The sequence below is a fragment of the Bufo gargarizans genome, chromosome 2 (genome assembly GCF_014858855.1).
Source record: "Bufo gargarizans isolate SCDJY-AF-19 chromosome 2, ASM1485885v1, whole genome shotgun sequence".
In the NCBI taxonomy this organism is placed as follows: Eukaryota; Metazoa; Chordata; class Amphibia; order Anura; family Bufonidae; genus Bufo; species Bufo gargarizans.
This window is the reverse complement of record NC_058081.1, coordinates 57,972,725-57,989,679: the sequence shown is the minus strand read 5'-3', so window position 1 is coordinate 57,989,679 and position 16,955 is coordinate 57,972,725. Positions and strand designations below refer to the sequence as shown.

General features: G+C 46.2%; 1 protein-coding gene across 3 annotated transcripts in view; it reads right to left on the bottom strand.

The window, feature by feature from the left end:
• Positions 1–14,880, bottom strand: part of LOC122929403 — a 30,480-nt gene extending 15,600 nt beyond the window's left edge. For all 3 annotated transcript variants that reach the window (XM_044282953.1, XM_044282955.1, XM_044282954.1), the window contains exon 1: positions 14,742–14,880. The gene's annotated coding sequence lies outside the window, so the exon portion shown is untranslated. The remainder of the gene's footprint in view (positions 1–14,741) is intronic.
• Positions 14,881–16,955: the final 2,075 nt, after the last annotated feature.

The following is a 16,955-nucleotide window of genomic DNA, read 5'->3' as shown; positions in this document are numbered from 1 at the left end:
GACCGAGGACGACGTGCGCGATCTGACTGACAGAGGTGGGGGGCGATTTAAGCCAAGGGGGGGACTAACCAGCCCTGATGTGAAAAGTTCACCTCGGAGAGAGAGAGCCCGCAGGGGAGGAGAACAACCCCCGGGAAGGGGCCGTTTATCTCGTAACAGCTAAGGACTTAATTAAGTGGTTAGCTAGAATGTTAAGCGTGCCCACTTAAGGCTGAAAAATGTAATGCAATGGGTACAGTTATCATTATTGTTATTACTATTATTATGTGCACTAACATGTTCCCGATGCGCTTAGTTATAGCATTTGTAGAGGTTGTATGGGCTGTTATTACCGCAAAGAAGGAGATGTACTATGATATCATAGAAATAAAAGGGAGAGCAGAGGTGAGGGGTGGGAAGGTCCTGGCAGCTCAGAAAAAAGGAAGTTTCGAGAAATAAGGGAAAAGAAAGGTGGAAGGAGAGTCCAAGTTTGCCTGAGGTGTTGGCAGATTACGATCTAAAGTTGATATTGGAAGGGGGGGGGGAGGGATTGTAGTTTACTTTACTTTAATTATTAATAGCTGAAGATTTGTTGTCCTATTTTACAAGCAACCTCACTTTGACTGTATAGGTGGGAAAGGTTTAGGGTCTCCCCGTTTTCAACAGCATAGCACTTGAAGCGACTGGAATATGAAGGTTATGACCTGGAATGTTAAAGGCCTAAGGTCACCCCAAAAGCGATGGATGGTGCTGCGTCACCTGAAGAGAGCAAACCCGGATATTGCATTACTTCAGGAGACGCACCTCGCAGAGGGCGATTTTGCTAGAATGAATAAATTGTGGGTAGGGAAAGTGTATGGCTCAGCTTCGGTGGCCAAAAAAGCCGGAGTACTAATCCTAATTAACAAAAATCTGAATTGCCAGGTGTTGGGATCAACATCGGACGGTGAGGGTCGACTTGTCCAAATCCAGATTGCAATCCAAGGTACTCACTATAGTATTTATAATGTTTATGGCCCAAATAAAAGTAATGAGACTTTTTTTAAGAATCTGGAATCCAAACTACTATCTGATCCCTGCACGCACAAAATAGTGGGAGGGGATTTTAATTCAGTGGTTAGGGTCGAGGAAGACAGGCAGCGGGGAAGCTCCCCAAAAGCAGTTACGAACAAACATGATAGAGCATTAGGTGTGACAATGGAAGTGGCGGGATTGGTGGATCCATGGCGACAATTACACCCTGATGATAGATCTTATTCCTTTTATTCTCATCCGCAGGATTCGTGGTCGCGTATTGACTACACCCTGATCAGCTCTGACTTGATGGGAAGAGTGGAAAAGGCTGACATTGGTGACTTGGTAGTATCAGATCACTCCCCGGTTTGGGTACAGATAAGGGACACATACCCCAAGGGAACTGACTATTTATGGAGATTCCCCTCAAATTTGATAGCTAGCGAGGACTTTACCAATAAATTGATAGCATGGTGGGAGGAATACTCTGGGGATAACCAGGAGCACACAAATTCTCCGGAGTTATTCTGGAACGCCTCCAAGGCGGTCATCCGGGGTAAAATCATGAGCTATGTGTTTGGGCTTAAGAAACGCACTCAATCAAGACTTGAGCAAACGAGTCAGCTAGTACGTAGCTCTTGTCAGGAGTATAGAAGCAACCCCACGACCCTTAACAGGCAGAAATGGCTGGCAGCCAGGGCTGCCTTTGAAGCCAATGAAAAGAGCTGAGAGTTACTAAATAATACGAGTCTTTCAGCTGCATTGCATAAATTCGGGAATAAATCTGGCCGCCTAATGGCAAATCTGGCGAAAGGTAGGCGTTCCCCTCAGTTCATATCGGGACTTAAGGAAAAGAAAGGGAGTGTTGCCACTGACCCCTCCAGGATAAACACGATGTTAGGAGACTACTATGAAAAATTGTATCAGGAGGGTGTCAAACCTGACCTTGCGGAGTCCCTCTTAGATAAAGTGAAGCTACCGGGTCTCAGCTCAGAACAACTGCAATATCTGAATGATGAAATAGGACTAGAAGAGCTTCAGGCAGTCATTAAAAAGTTAGGCAACTGTAAAGCACCCGGCCCGGATGGATACCCCGGGGAATATTATAAAGCACTGCTAGGGCAGGTGTCCCCAGTCCTATTGAAATGGTTCAATGAAGTCCTTGAGGGTAAGGCATCCCCAGACAAAGAGAATGTTTCCTATATCAAACTACTTCCCAAGCCGGGTAAAGACCTCCTATTACCAGGGTCATACAGACCGATCTCACTAATAAATGTGGACACCAAGATACTCTCCAAAATTTTTGCGGACCGTTTGGCGACTATCTTGCCTTCACTCATTGGTAAGGAACAGGTGGGGTTTGTGCAGGGCCGTTCAGCGGTAACAAATATCCGAACGGTGTTGACGGTCCTGGACAGGGTTCGCCACCAGCCACGATCTGGGGAAGCTCCAGCCATGCTCACCTTGGATGCTGAAAAAGCCTTTGACAATGTGAGGTGGGCATGGCTGGAAGCAGTACTGGATAGGATGGGATTCTCAGGTACCTTCCGGACATTCCTTACAAAACTATATAGTCTCCCTAGGGCACGCATTTACACCCCGGGTTTCTTATCCAAACCCTTTTATCTCCAAAAGGGGACACGTCAGGGATGCCCCTTATCACCCCTGTTGTTTAACATTTCCATAGAACCTTTGGCCAGATTTCTATGTCATTCAGACTTATATGAAGGAATAAGGATAGGCACCAAGCAGCTGAAAGTCGCATTATTTGCGGACGATATACTGCTATTTATAGCTAACCCAGATAAACATATAGAGCAAATCTTCCATGCTCTGAATCATTTTGGATCTTATTCAGGATATAGGCTGAATGCATCGAAGTGTGAACTGCTGGCTCTATCCCAGACAGACTCGGGGGGATATCGAATACCTAAGCACCTGAGTATATCTAAGGCACAAGGAAGTATCAAGTACTTGGGTATAAGCATTGGCAGGGATCCACACTCCTTATACACCCTGAACTTCCCCCCGCTCATAGCGAAAATTGTACAAGAGCTAGATAGGTGGCAGGGACTGCCATTAAACCTGGTTGGGAGATGTCACCTCATTAAGATGATGAGCATGTCCAAACTTCTTTACCCACTCCAGACAATCCCTTTGCTCATTCGTCATGCGGATATCCAATTACTGGAAAGTAGATTTATCCGCTTCATTTGGCAGGGGAAAAGGCCCAGAATTTCTCTTAACAAGTTAAAGCTAAGGAAGGAGGAGGGAGGTCTGAATTTCCCGGACATCAGAGGCTATAATTTGACCTGCATAAGCAGACACATTCTGGACTGGGTAAATGGCACAAGTCATTATTCTAACCTGGTCCTGGAGCGTGAGCTGACGCGGCCCTGGGACTTGGTGGCTTTGCTGCATGCAAAAAGACCGAACTTACCTACACACATCAAGTCTTCCCTAGTGGTAAGGGATACAACAATGGTATGGAAGGCCCTTAGAATTCATTTCCATCTCCCGTACCAGGTATCAAAACACCTCCCTTTACGTGGAAACCCATCTTTCTTACCAGGCAGTGATAGTGTACTTTTTAGAGATTGGGCCCTTAAGGGGATAAATAAACTAGGTGATATGTTCCATGAATCTGAGGGAAGGTGGGCGACCTGGCAGGAATTAAAAAGCAAATTAGCATTAGAGAATTCCTCATTCATGCCATACTCCCAAGTCAAGAGTTATTGTAGGAGCCTATCCAGAGATCTATCGAGGGAATGGGGATCCAATGACTGACTGGTTTCTAAGTATTAAAACAAAGAGGTCATTGTCACTGTTACACCACGTGCTGAGGGACAGGTGGAGAGGTATTGATCCTAAGGGAATATTTAAAAAATGGGGTAAAAACTTGGAGATACGGGAAATACATGAGACAGTCTGGTCAGGTATCTCGGCAATGCGTAAGGCCATAATAAATGAACGGTGGAGAGAAACCCACTTGAAAAATTCTACACCATGCTATTTATGGGTTCGACATTCCTAGTTCCCCAGCTAACCCAGGTAGGATTATTGCATGCCCTAAGTGTGACACTCCTAAGTCAGACTTGTATCATGGTCTATGGAAATGCTTGAAACTAAAGAGATACTGGGAGGAAGTTGGCCAGGTTTTGGGTAGGATTAGTACAATACAAGCTGCAATCACGCCATCAGTGGCGATACTGCATAGTGAGGTAGTGAACCCAACCGTGAAACAGACCTCAGAGAAGAAAGGGGGTGAGTTTCCTAAAATACCGCTGGTAGGTCATAAACTGTTCATGATAGCCAAAAGGTGCCTGTTGCAGTTATGGCTTTCAACTGAAATTCCAACACAAGAAATGGTGGTAGCCCAAATGCGTGACCTATTCCATCTGGAATGGCTAGAAGCGCTGAATAGCAAAGAGAAACTTGGACAGCGTGTATATCAAATTTGGAAACGATTTATAGAGGCGTATGTACCTAGCTCTGACTATGCAAGAATAATGGGCCCGTTCAAGTTGACAGCTTGGTATCTTAAAGAGGAACTGAAAGGGGAATTGGGTCCTTTGGGAGTTCGTTAATAGTGTCCAGCTGTTATTTCCAGACTAATCAGGAGATCCAGCGTAACTACTGTTAGAGCGGGGAAACTAATTTACTAGGCCGGTAAAGGTTACCCACGCAGAGACACCTCTGCTGTGAATTGGGTATGCTTGAAACATCTCTGGGATAACCGATCTTCATTAGGGGGGGGGGGAGGGGGGAGGTGGGGACTAGGAGGTTTGTCAGTTACGTGAGTATTTGATTTATGGGGAGGAGGAGGGGGGGGGAGAAAATAAGAAAATTGAGATTCCAGTGATATTATTTTAACTGAAGTTTTATTATACTATGTTTGATGCAATGCAATGCTGAATGGAGGAAAATGTAATGTCTCCAAATTGCTTGACATGTGTAATTTACTGTACAACTGTATGGATTCTCGCAAACTTAATAAAAATATATTTAAAAAAAAAAAAAAAAAAAAAAAAGGCATTAGTGTACTTTTTGATCAAAAGGCATAAGCCCACTGCTTGGCGGCTGGATCCCGCCGCCTGCTGGTGCGGAGCTGTGGCGCCGGCGGTCGCCAGGCAGTGCCGCACCAAATTTAGAGTAGGTCCCACTCCGAGAGGCAACCTTGGCGTGGTGAGTAGGCTTATGCCTTTTGATCAAAAAGTACACTAATGGCTCTTATATAGCATGCAGTATAGGGGGCCGTACACTAAATATTGCGCAGAGAAGCGATGTTAATTTTGCTGAGAAGCAGTTATACATCAAAGCTAAGCTTGTGGCTGTGCGATCCAATTCTCTTTTTTGAATCATGTACTTATCTAAGCAATTCTGAGATTTGCTTTTCTGTGAAACATTGTACTTCATGTTAGTAGGTAAATTTGGGTCAAAATTTTAAAAAAATTGGAAAATTTTGAAATTTTATAAAACAGAATTTTTAAGACAGATAGTGATACCTTACAAAACAGTTAACAAATAACATTCCCCATATGTCTACTTTATGCTGGTATTATTTTGTAAAGGTCATTTTATTTATTAGGACTTTAGAAGGCTGAGAATTTTACAAGCAATTTTTCAAATTTTCAAGAAAACTTCCCAAACCAACATTTTTAAGGACCAATTTGGTTCTGAAGTGACTCTGAGAGGATTACATAATAGTAACCACCTGAAAATGACCCTATTTTAGAAAATACACCCCTGAAATTATTCCAAACTGATTTTATAAACTTTGTTTCGCTAGGCTATGCCCCCATTGTCTGATAGGTGCGGGTCCCACCTCTGGGACCCGCACCTACAATGAGAACAGAGCGGGGAGAGCTGTGGCTAGAGGAATGTTTATTACCCCGAATCTGCAGTTTACAGAGACATCCCATATGTGGTCATAAACTGCTGTATGGGCACACGGCAGGGCGCAGAAGGGAAGGAGCAACATATGGTTTTTGGGTGCTATGTTGCAGTTGAAGAGCCCCTAAGGTACTCCTAACAGTGTAAATAACCAAAAGATTACCCCATTTTGGAATCTGCATCCCTTAAGGATTTTATCAAGGAGGCAATGAGAGCTTTGACCCGACAGGTGTTTCATAGAATTTAGAAACACTTGGCAGTGAAAATGAAAGATTACATTTCTTCTAATAAAATGTTCCTTTTGCCCCAAAGAAGGGACATATGGATTTTGGAGGGTAGAGTTCACGGAAATGGTTTTTGGGTGCCATGTCACATTTGAAGAGATCCTGGAGGTACTCCTACAGTAGAAACCCACAAGAATTGTCACCATTTTGGAAACTACACCCCATAAAAATTCTTTGAAGGGTGTAGAGAGCACTTCGACCCCACAGGCGGTTTACAGAATTTAGAACACTTGGCTGTGAAAATGAAATTTGTTACCCATTTTCTGAATATGGCAACACCCAGTATGTGCTCGTATACTGCTGTATGGGCGCACCGCATAAGATTTTTTGCTTGCTGTTATGTTTTTCTGGGCAGCAAGGTGACTGAAAAAATGGCTATTCTCTGTTTTATTTATTTATTTTTTGTACATTGCTAGATCATGTAATATTTTTATGGAGGAGGTCACTACGGATGCGGCGATACCAAATATGTCAATTTTTTTGTTCTTTTCAGTGTTACACAGTAAATGCATTAAAAAGAAATAATGTTTTTCTGTCGCCATTTTCAGAGAGCCATACTTTTCCTAGTGATGGTCTTGTTTCAGAGTTCTTTTTCCGTGCGATGAGGTGACGTTTTTGTTGCTACCATTTTTGGTACATAAGATTTTTTGATCACCTGATATGATTTTTGACAGGCGAGGTTATTTATTTATTTTTTACAGCGTTCATCGGACGGGGTGGATTTTTTTTTTTGCGGACTACGGAATGGAGCAACGGATGCGGACAGCACGCGGAGTGCTGTCCGCATCTTTTTTGGCCCTATTGAAGTGAATGGGTCGGCATCCAAGCCACAAAAACTGTGGCTCGGATGCCCAACAAAACAACAGTCGTGTGCATGTAGCCTTAGAGTTCATACACACAACCGAATGTATTTTGTGGTCCGCAAAAAAACGGATCCCCGAAAGTTACGGATGACGTCCGTGTGCATTCCGTATTTTGCGGAACGGAACAGCTGGCCCCTAATAGAACAGTCCTATCCTTTTACGTAATGCGGACAATAATAAGACATGTTTTTTTTTTTTGCGGGATGGAAATACGGACATATGGAAATGGAATGGACATGGAGTAACTTGTGTTTTTTTTTTGGACCCATTCAAATTAATGGTTCCACATACAAAAAAAAAAAAATCGGATCGGACACGGAAAGAAAATACGGTCGTGTGCATGAGCCCTTACACTGACACGATCTATGGGACAAGCACAGCGCCACACATTGTATAGCAGCTGTGCTCAGTATTGCGCTCAGCCCCATTCACTAGGTCAGGCATGGCTAACCTGTGGCTCTCCAGCTGTTGTAAAACTACAACTCCCACCATGCCCTGCTGTAGGAAGTCTGGGCATGCTGGGAGTTGTAGTTTTGCAACAGCTGGAGAGCCTCAGGTTGGCCATCCCTGCACTAGGTCATTTGCCCAGGGAAAGCTGCGAGAAGACGGTGACGCTACTGTGATGCCTTCTCAAAAAGTGGATCAGTGGGTGCCCCAGGTGTCGGACCCCCACCCATCTGATACTGATGACCTATCCAGAAGATAGGTCAGCAGTGTTACAATCTTGTACCTACCCCTTAAACGGTTTTTCCAAGTTATCCCGTATACACAGGATAGGTGATAAATATCAGATTATCAGATAGGTGGGGGTACTACTGCTGGAACCGCCGCTGATCACAAGAACGGGGGCCCCGTACCTTCTGCAGTCCCCCTAAAATGACCGGAGCGGCCAGTCGCACATAGGTGATCGCTATACTCGTCTATCTCTAGAACCTCCATAGAAATGAATGGAGCGGCCGAGCGGGGAGCAGCAAGGGGGTGTGGAGCCCCTGTTCTTGTGATCGGAGGGGGTCCCCAACAATCTCATAGTTATCCCCGATCCTATGGACAGGAGATAACTTGTACTCAAGTATCTAAAGACATTTGTACGCGGGATGACACATCATTAGGCCCCATGCACACATCCATATGCCTTTTGCAGTCTGTGTCCCATCTGTATTTTTTCGTGGACCTATTGACTTCAATGGGTCTGCATTTTGCGGACAACTATAGGACATGTTCTGTCTTTTCAGGAACGGACATACGGACGCAGAACGCACACGTATGTGTAGGTAAACAGGGCCCATCGAAGTCAATGGATCCTTGAAAAAACACAGACGGGACACAGACCACATCCACGGTTTAACCACCTCCGGACCGCCTAACGCACATGTGCGTTCCGGAGGTGGCAGCGCTGCGCACAGTCACGCATATACGCGTCATCTCGCGAGACGCGAGATGACGCGAGTATGCGCCCGCGCGTGCGCAGTTCGCGCCGGCATTTAATCGAGAAGTATTTCGTCAGCAACCTGCCAGCCAATGATCGTGGCTGGCAGGTTGCTGATTTTTAAAAAATCCAATCAAAGTGCCAGATAGCAGATCATATTTGTAAATATGATCTGTTATATGGCTGCTGTGCTCCTCTGCTGGTTCTTTTCGTCGGTTGGATCCAGCAGAGGAGCAGGCTTCACAGTGAGTACACCAAACACTACACTATAGCCCCTGATCACCCCCCTGAACCCCAATTAACCCTTTGATCACCCCTTTGATCACCCCTGTCAATCACAAGTGAAAAGAAAAAAAGTGATCAGTGCAAACTGTCACTTTTTTTTTTCACTGTTATTGACCGTTAGGTTTTAGGTATAGTTTAGGTCCCTTGGTTAGGTAGTTAGCGATCAGTTAGCACCCAGCCCACCGCACCGCAGTCCGTTATTCGCTGATTAGCGTATCGCTAATCAGCATTTGTACTTTTATAGTATCTGGAAGTGATCAAAACTTCGCTAGCCTCCCCTTTGTAAGACAGGCTTGCTTTTTTTTTCTTGGGTAGTCTCAGGGAATACCCCTAAATTTAGTTGCCCACATGTCTAACAGGGGGTATTCTTCTGAAGAGGCCTACAGGCTTCTGACCCAGTCGGATGAGGAGTGGGAACCCTCATCTGATGAATCCAGCGGGTCAGAATACGAACCTGTAGAAAGCAGTGGCTCTCTGACCCAAAGTTCGGACGAGGAGGCTGAGGTCCCTGATACCACCAGGCATACCCGGCCCCGTGTCGCTAGACCGCAGGTTGCGCAGGATCCGCTTCAAGAGCAGCAGAGTGGGGCTGGTGCTGTCGGAATACGTGGTGAGGCATACACCAGCAGCCCAGCCCTCCCTGGACCTAGTACCAGCACTGCCGTACAACCTGGTGAATAGCGAGCACCAGAAGGGCAGTTGAAGCTGGTACGGTGGCACGTGCAGTAGTGACCCCGTCGCAGCCACCGCAAAGACGTGCCCGTAGAGCCCCTAGAATCCCAGAGGTGCTGGCAAACCCTGATTGGCAGTCCCCAACTTCAGCCGCACCTGTAGTTTTCCCTTTCACTGCCCAGTCTGGAGTTCGGGTTGAGACGGCTCAGATCGGTTCGGCCCTGGGATTTTTTGAGCTGTTCTTGACTGCGGAGCTTTTAGACATAGTTGTGGCCGAAACAAACAGGTATGCCACACAATTTATCACCGCTAACCCGGGAAGCTTTTATGCCCAGCCTTTCCGGTGGAAACCAGTCCAAGTTTCCGAACTTAAAACTTTTCTGGGCCTCCTCCTCAACATGGGCCTGACAAAAAAGCATGAATTGCGGTCATATTGGTCCACGAACCCGATTCATCACATGCCCATGTTCTCTGCTGCCATGTCCAGGGCACGTTTTGAGGCCATCCTGCGGTTCCTGCACTTTAGTGACAACACCGCCTCCCGTCCCAGGGGCCACCCTGCTTTTGACCGGCTCCACAAAATTCGGCCCCTCATAGACCATTTCAACCAGAAATTTGCAGATATTTATACCCCAGAGCAAAACATCTGCGTAGACGAGTCCCTGATCCATTTTACCGGGCGCCTTGGCTTCAAACAATACATTCCAAGCAAGCGCGCCCGGTATGGGGTCAAATTGTATAAGCTCTGTGAAAGGGCCACAGGCTATACCCACAAATTTCGGGTCTATGAGGGAAAAGATCAGACCCTGGAGCCGGTCGGTTGCCCTGACTACCTGGGGAGCAGTGGGAAGACAGTTTGGGACTTGGTGTCACCCTTATTCGGCAAGGGGTACCATCTTTATGTGGACAATTTTTACACAAGTGTGGCCCTCTTTAGGCATTTGTTTCTAGAACGGATTGGCGCCTGTGGTACCGCGCGAACTAGTCGCGCGGGCTTCCCCCAACGGCTCGTTACCACCCGTCTTGCAAGGGGGCAGAGGGCCGCACTGTGTAACGAAGAACTGCTCGCGGTGAAATGGAGAGACAAGCGTGACGTTTACATGCTCTCCTCCATTCACGCAGACACGACAATACAAATTGAGCGAGCAACCCGTGTCATTGAAAAGCCCCTCTCAGTCCACGACTATAACCTCCACATGGGAGGGGTCGACTTCAATGACCAGATGTTGTCTCCGTATTTAGTTTCCCGACGCACCAGACGCTGGTATAAGAAGGTGTCTGTATATTTAATTCAATTGGCTCTGTACAATAGTTTTGTTCTCTACAGTAAGGCTGGGAGAACTGGATCCTTCCTCAAATTTCAGGAAGAGATCATCGAGAACCTCCTGTATCCAGGAGGTTCCGTGGCCCCAACCACCAGTGTAGTTAGCCGTCTACACGAGCGACATTTCCCCAATGTCGTTCCTGGTACCTCAACCCAACCGTCACCCCGAAAAAGATGTCGTGTCTGTAGCAGGAGTGGAATAAGGCGTGACACCCGCTATTTCTGTCCTGACTGTCCGGACCACCCTGCCCTATGCTTTGGAGAGTGTTTCCGGAAGTACCACTCACAGGTACACTATTAGCATAGGGATCATCTCACCAGGACAGGCACACAGGGCTATTAGGGCCCATTCACTCACTGCTGCTGCAAACGTCTCCTTTCACATGGGACAAAGTGCATAACGCACTTCGCCACATCTTTGGGCGATTTGCGCTTTGCACATTGACCCATGGGGAAGGAGAGGTTTGTTCTATAAAGGTAAAAAAAAAAAAAAAAAAAAAAAAACACCAGTAAGCAAACACGTTAATGTTCAGTTAAAAAAGTTAAAGTTTATATGTTCTGTTGCAAAGTTAATAAAATTATTGCGTTGCGGCCTGGTTTTTTCTTTTTTTTTTTTTCTTTTTTTACCTTCCAGGTGGACCAACCGATCTACTAGCTGCAGCACTGATGTGCATTCTGACAGAAGCATTGCGCTGCTGTCAGATTACACGCAAGTCGGTGTATGCGGCGCTGCAAGACGGGATTTTCTCCTCTGCAGTGACAGATACGTTTGCCGAGGCATACGAGCTGAGGAGGAGGCGGCGTTCCTATGCTTTGGCAAACACTTTGTATATATATATATAAAAAAAAATAAAAAAATCCCGGCAATGATTTATTCATCCACATCGATTGATGCGAATGGAGAAATCTGGTTTGCCAGGGCATACGAGCTAAGTGGGTATGGATGTAGGGCGGAGCTCCTATGTCCTGGCAGACGCCTTTCCCCTCCATTTTTTTTTTTGGCAGAGATTTTTTCATCCACATTGATCGATGCGAATGAAGAAATCTGTGCCGTTCATTTTTTTTCTTTCAGCCCAGAGGCTGAACGGAAAAAAGAAATCTCATTACCTGTATGCTCAATATAAGGAGAATAGCAGAAACTCCTAATGCTGGCCATACATGTAATGATTGCGGAGACCCTCAAATGCCAGGGCAGTACAAACACCCCACAACTGACCCCATTTTGGAAAGAAGACACCCCAAGGTATTTGCTGAGGGGCATATTGAGTCCATGAAAGATTTAAATTTTTGTCCTAAGTTAGCGGAAAGTGAGACTTTGTGAGAAAAAAAAAAAAATAAGCAATTTCCGCTAACTTATGCAAAAAAAATAAAAAATTCTATGAACTTGCCAGGCCCCTCATTGGATACCTTGGGGTGTCTTCTTTCCAAAGTGGGGTCACATGTGGGGTATTTATACTGCCCTGGCTTTTTAGGGGCCCTAAAGCGTGAGAAGAAGTCTGGGATCCAAATGTCTAAAAATGCCCTCCTAAAAGGAATTTGGGCCCCTTTGCGCATCTAGGCTGCAAAAAAGTGTCACACATCTGGTATCGCCGTACTCAGGAGAAGTTAGGGAATGTGTTTTGGGGTGTCATTTTACATATACCCATGCTGGGTGAGAAAAATATCTTGGTCAAATGCCAACTTTGTATAAAAAAATGGGAAAAGTTGTCTTTTGCCAAGATATTTCTCTCACCCAGCATGGGTATATGTAAAATGACACCCCAAAACACATTCCCCAACTTCTCCTGAGTACGGCGATACCAGATGTGTCACACTTTTTTGCTGCCAAGGTGGGCAAAGGGGCACATATTCCAAAGTGCACCTTTCAGATTTCACCGGTCATTTTTTACAGATTTTGATTGCAAAGTACTTCTCACACATATGGGCCCCTAAATTGCCAGGGCAGTATAACTACGCCACAAGTGACCCCATTTTGGAAAGAAGACACCCCAAGGTATTCCGTGAGGGGCATGGCGAGTTCCTAGAATTTTTTATTTTTTGTCGCAAGTTAGTGGAATATGAGACTTTGTAAGGAAAAAAGAGAAAAATAAATAAATCATCATTTTCCGCTAACTTGTGACAAAAAATAAAAAATTCTAGGAACTCGCCGTGCCCCTCACAGAATACCTTGGGGTGTCTTCTTTCCAAAATGGGGTCACTTGTGGCGTAGTTATACTGCCCTGGCAATTTAGGGGCCCAAATGTGTGAGAAGTACCTTGCAATCAAAATGTGTAAAAAATGGCCTGCAAAATCTGAAAGGTGCACTTTGGAATATGTGCCCCTTTGCCCACCTAGGCTGCAATAAAGTGTCACACATCTGGTATTGCCGTACTCAGGAGAAGTTGGGGAATGTGTTTTGGGGTGTCATTTTACATATACCCATGCTGGATGAGAGAAATATCTTGGCAAAAGACAACTTTTCCCATTTTTTTATACAAAGTTGGCATTTGACCAAGATATTTTTCTCACCCAGCATGGGTATATGTAAAATGACACCCCAAAACACATTCCCCAACTTCTCCTGAGTACGGCGATACCAGATGTGTCACACTTTTTTGCTGCCAAGGTGGGCAAAGGGGCACATATTCCAAAGTGCACCTTTTGGATTTCACCGGTCATTTTTTACACATTTTGATTGCAAGGTACTTCTCACACATTTGGGCCCCTAAATTGCCAGGGCAGTATAACTACCCCACAAGTGACCCCATTTTGGAAAGAAGACACCCCAAGGTATTCCGTGAGGGGCATGGCGAGTTCCTAGAATTTTTTATTTTTTGTCGCAAGTTAGTGGAATATGAGACTTTGTAAGAAAAAAAAAATAATATTAAATCATCATCATTTTCCGCTAACTTGTGACAAAAAATAAAAAGTTCTATGAACTCACTATGCCCATCAGCGAATACCTTAGGGTGTCTACTTTCCGAAATGGGGTCATTTGTGGGGGTTTTCTACTGTTTGGGCATTGTAGAACCTCAGGAAACATGACAGGTGCTCAGAAAGTCAGAGCTGCTTCAAAAAGCCGAAATTCACATTTTTGTACCATAGTTTGTAAACGCTATAACTTTTACCCAAACCATTTTTTTTTGCCCAAATTTTTTTTTTTATCAAAGACATGTAGAACAATAAATTTGGCGAAAAATTTATATATGGATGTCGTTTTTTTTGCAAAATTTTACAGCTGAAAGTGAAAAATGTCATTTTTTTGCAAAAAAATCGTTACATTTTGATTAATAACAAAAAAAGTAAAAATGCCAGCAGCAATGAAATACCACCAAATGAAAGCTCTATTAGTGAGAAGAAAAGGAGGTAAAATTCATTTGGGTGGTAAGTTGCATGACCGAGCGATAAACGGTGAAAGTAGTGTAGTGCCGAAGTGTGAAAAGTACTCTGGTCATGAAGGGGGTTTCAGCTAGTGGGGCTGAAGTGGTTAAGGACCACTAAATAGATAGGGTCCCATGGATGAGACCTTAGACGAGTTGTCCCATTACAACAACTAATCCAGGGACTAAGGGTCTGGACGGTCACGAGAATGGGTGGCGTATGCATGGAGTGGCGCACATACAGGTATGTCCACTGCTCCATCCAACTCTATGGCACTGCCCAACATGCAGTACAAGCGCACGCCTATCTCCGGCAGCCCCTGGGGTAACACAGGTCCCTGTGATCGGGGGGGGGGGGGGACTTATTCCCTACCTGGGGTCAGTCTGATGGCGGTATTTCGGGTGTCCATGTGAATACTTACTTTTGTGGCTGCTGTCAGATGCTGCACCGGCCTCCATACTGCGAGAAGGCGCGGGAGCAGAGGTGTCATGATGAAAGAAGCCATGACTTCTTGATCTATGCCTAAAAACAGCAGCACCTCATTCATCAGAGATGCACATGGCCGGCGCAGACCTCTGCATGTCATGTGTCAGCCCCGCACATACATGTATCCAGCACATCATGCTATGCACACAGCTCACCTGATGTCCTCCTCTCTCAGGTGCACTGGTAATCCTGTGAATGCTGGGACTTGTAGTCCAGCTGCACTGCACAGATCGCTCGCCTGACACCAGCTCTACAATACACAGCAGCGGCAGGAGGCTAGTCACACACTGGAGGCCGGAGGGGGTTAAAGGGGGTCACGTGATCGGATGGGAAGAGGCGGGGCTTAGGAGACAAGGATGAACACCTGTTCCGGAATTTTCTGCTACCCGGAAAATTTTGCTACCCACGTCACTTCCGGTAGTGACGTGGGAGGTGTGTCACCTACCTCGGCTCCTCATTGGCTCTGCCGGGGGTTGGTGGCGCAGGCGCAGAGGATTCCCAAGTAGCGTGAACGCGCCGAGCGCATGCGCAGTGGGCCGGAATTTTCTGCTACCTTCGGCTCCTACTGCGCCTGCGCCGAACCATCTTGTTTAGCAAGCGGAAGGTAGCAGAAGATTCCGGTCTACTGCGCATGCACGAAGCCGGAATTTTCTGCTACCTTCGGCCCCTACTGCGCCTGCGCCCAGGACCAATAAGATTTGAGCTACTTTAGGCGTGCATGCGCCGTGGCCTGTCATTTTAACCTCAGTACAGAAAGCGAGCCTGTTATACTCGCGCTTGCGCATGGACATGTACAAATTTGCAAACCATTTAAATGACTCGGCGCTACTGCGCCTGCGCCAAAAAGACGACTTGGCGCAGGCGCAGTAGCGCCGAGTCAATTAAATGGTTTGCAAATTTGTACATGTCCATGCGCAAGTATAACAGGCTCGCTTTCTGTACTGAGGTTAAAATGACAGGCCACGGCGCATGCACGCCTAAAGTAGTTCAAATGTTATTGGTCCTGGGCGCAGGCGCAGTAGGTGTCGAAGGTAGCTGAAAATTCCGGCTTCGTGCATGCGCAGTAGACCGGAATCTTCTGCTACCTTCTGCTTGCTAAACAAGACGGCTCGGCGCAGGCGCAGTAGGAGCCGAAGGTAGCAGAAAATTCCGGCCCACTGCGCACGCGCGAAGCCGGAATTTTCTGCTACGTTCGGCCGTCTTTTTCGCGCATGCGCAGTGGCCCGGAATTTTCTGCTACCTTCGGCGCGTTCACGCTACTTGGGAATCCTCTGCGCCTGCGCCACCAACCCCCGGCAGAGCCAATGAGGAGCCGAGGTAGGTGACACACCTCCCACGTCACTACCGGAAGTGACGTGGGTAGCAAAATTTTCCGGGTAGCAGAAAATTCCGGAACACCGGTGTGGTGGGGGGAACCTAGGGGAGCAGTACATGTGAGAGGGGGGAAGTGATAGAGAGCAGTACATGTGAGAGAGGGGAAGTGATAGAGAGCAGTACATGTGAGAGAGGGGAAGTGATAGAGAGCAGTACATGTAATACATGGGGGAAAGTGATAGAGAGCAGTACATGTAATACATGGGGGAAGTGATAGAGAGCAGTACATGTAATACATGGGGGAAAGTGATAGAGAGCAGTACATGTAATACATGGGGGAAGTGATAGAGAGCAGTACATGTAATACATGGGGGAAGTGATAGAGAGCAGTACATGTAAGAGAGGGGGAAAGTGATAGAGAGCAGTACATGTAAGAGAGGGGGGAAGTGATAGAGAGCAGTACATGTAAGAGAGGGGGGAAGTGATAGAGAGCAGTACATGTAAGAGAGGGGGGAAGTGATAGAGAGCAGTACATGTAAGAGAGGGGGGAAGTGATAGAGAGCAGTACATGTAAGAGAGGGGGAAGTGATAGAGAGCAGTACATGTAAGAGAGGGGGGAAGTGATAGAGAGCAGTACATGTAAGAGAGGGGGGAAGTGATAGAGAGCAGTACATGTAAGAGAGGGGGGAAGTGATAGAGAGCAGTACATGTAAGAGAGGGGGGAAGTGAGAGAGAGCAGTACATGTAAGAGAGGGGGAAGTGATAGAGAGCAGTACATGTGAGAGAGGGGAAGTGATAGAGAGCAGTACATGTAATACATGGGGGAAGTGAGAGAGAGCTGTACATGTAATACATGGGGGAAGTGAGAGAGAGCTGTACATGTAATACATGGGGGGAAGTGATAGAGAGCAGTACATGTAAGAGAGAGGGGGAAGTGATAGAGAGCAGTACATGTAATACATGGGGGAAAGTGATAGAGAGCAGTACATGTAATACATGGGGGAAGTGATAGAGAGCAGTACATGTGAGAGAGGGGAAGTGATAGAGAGCAGTAC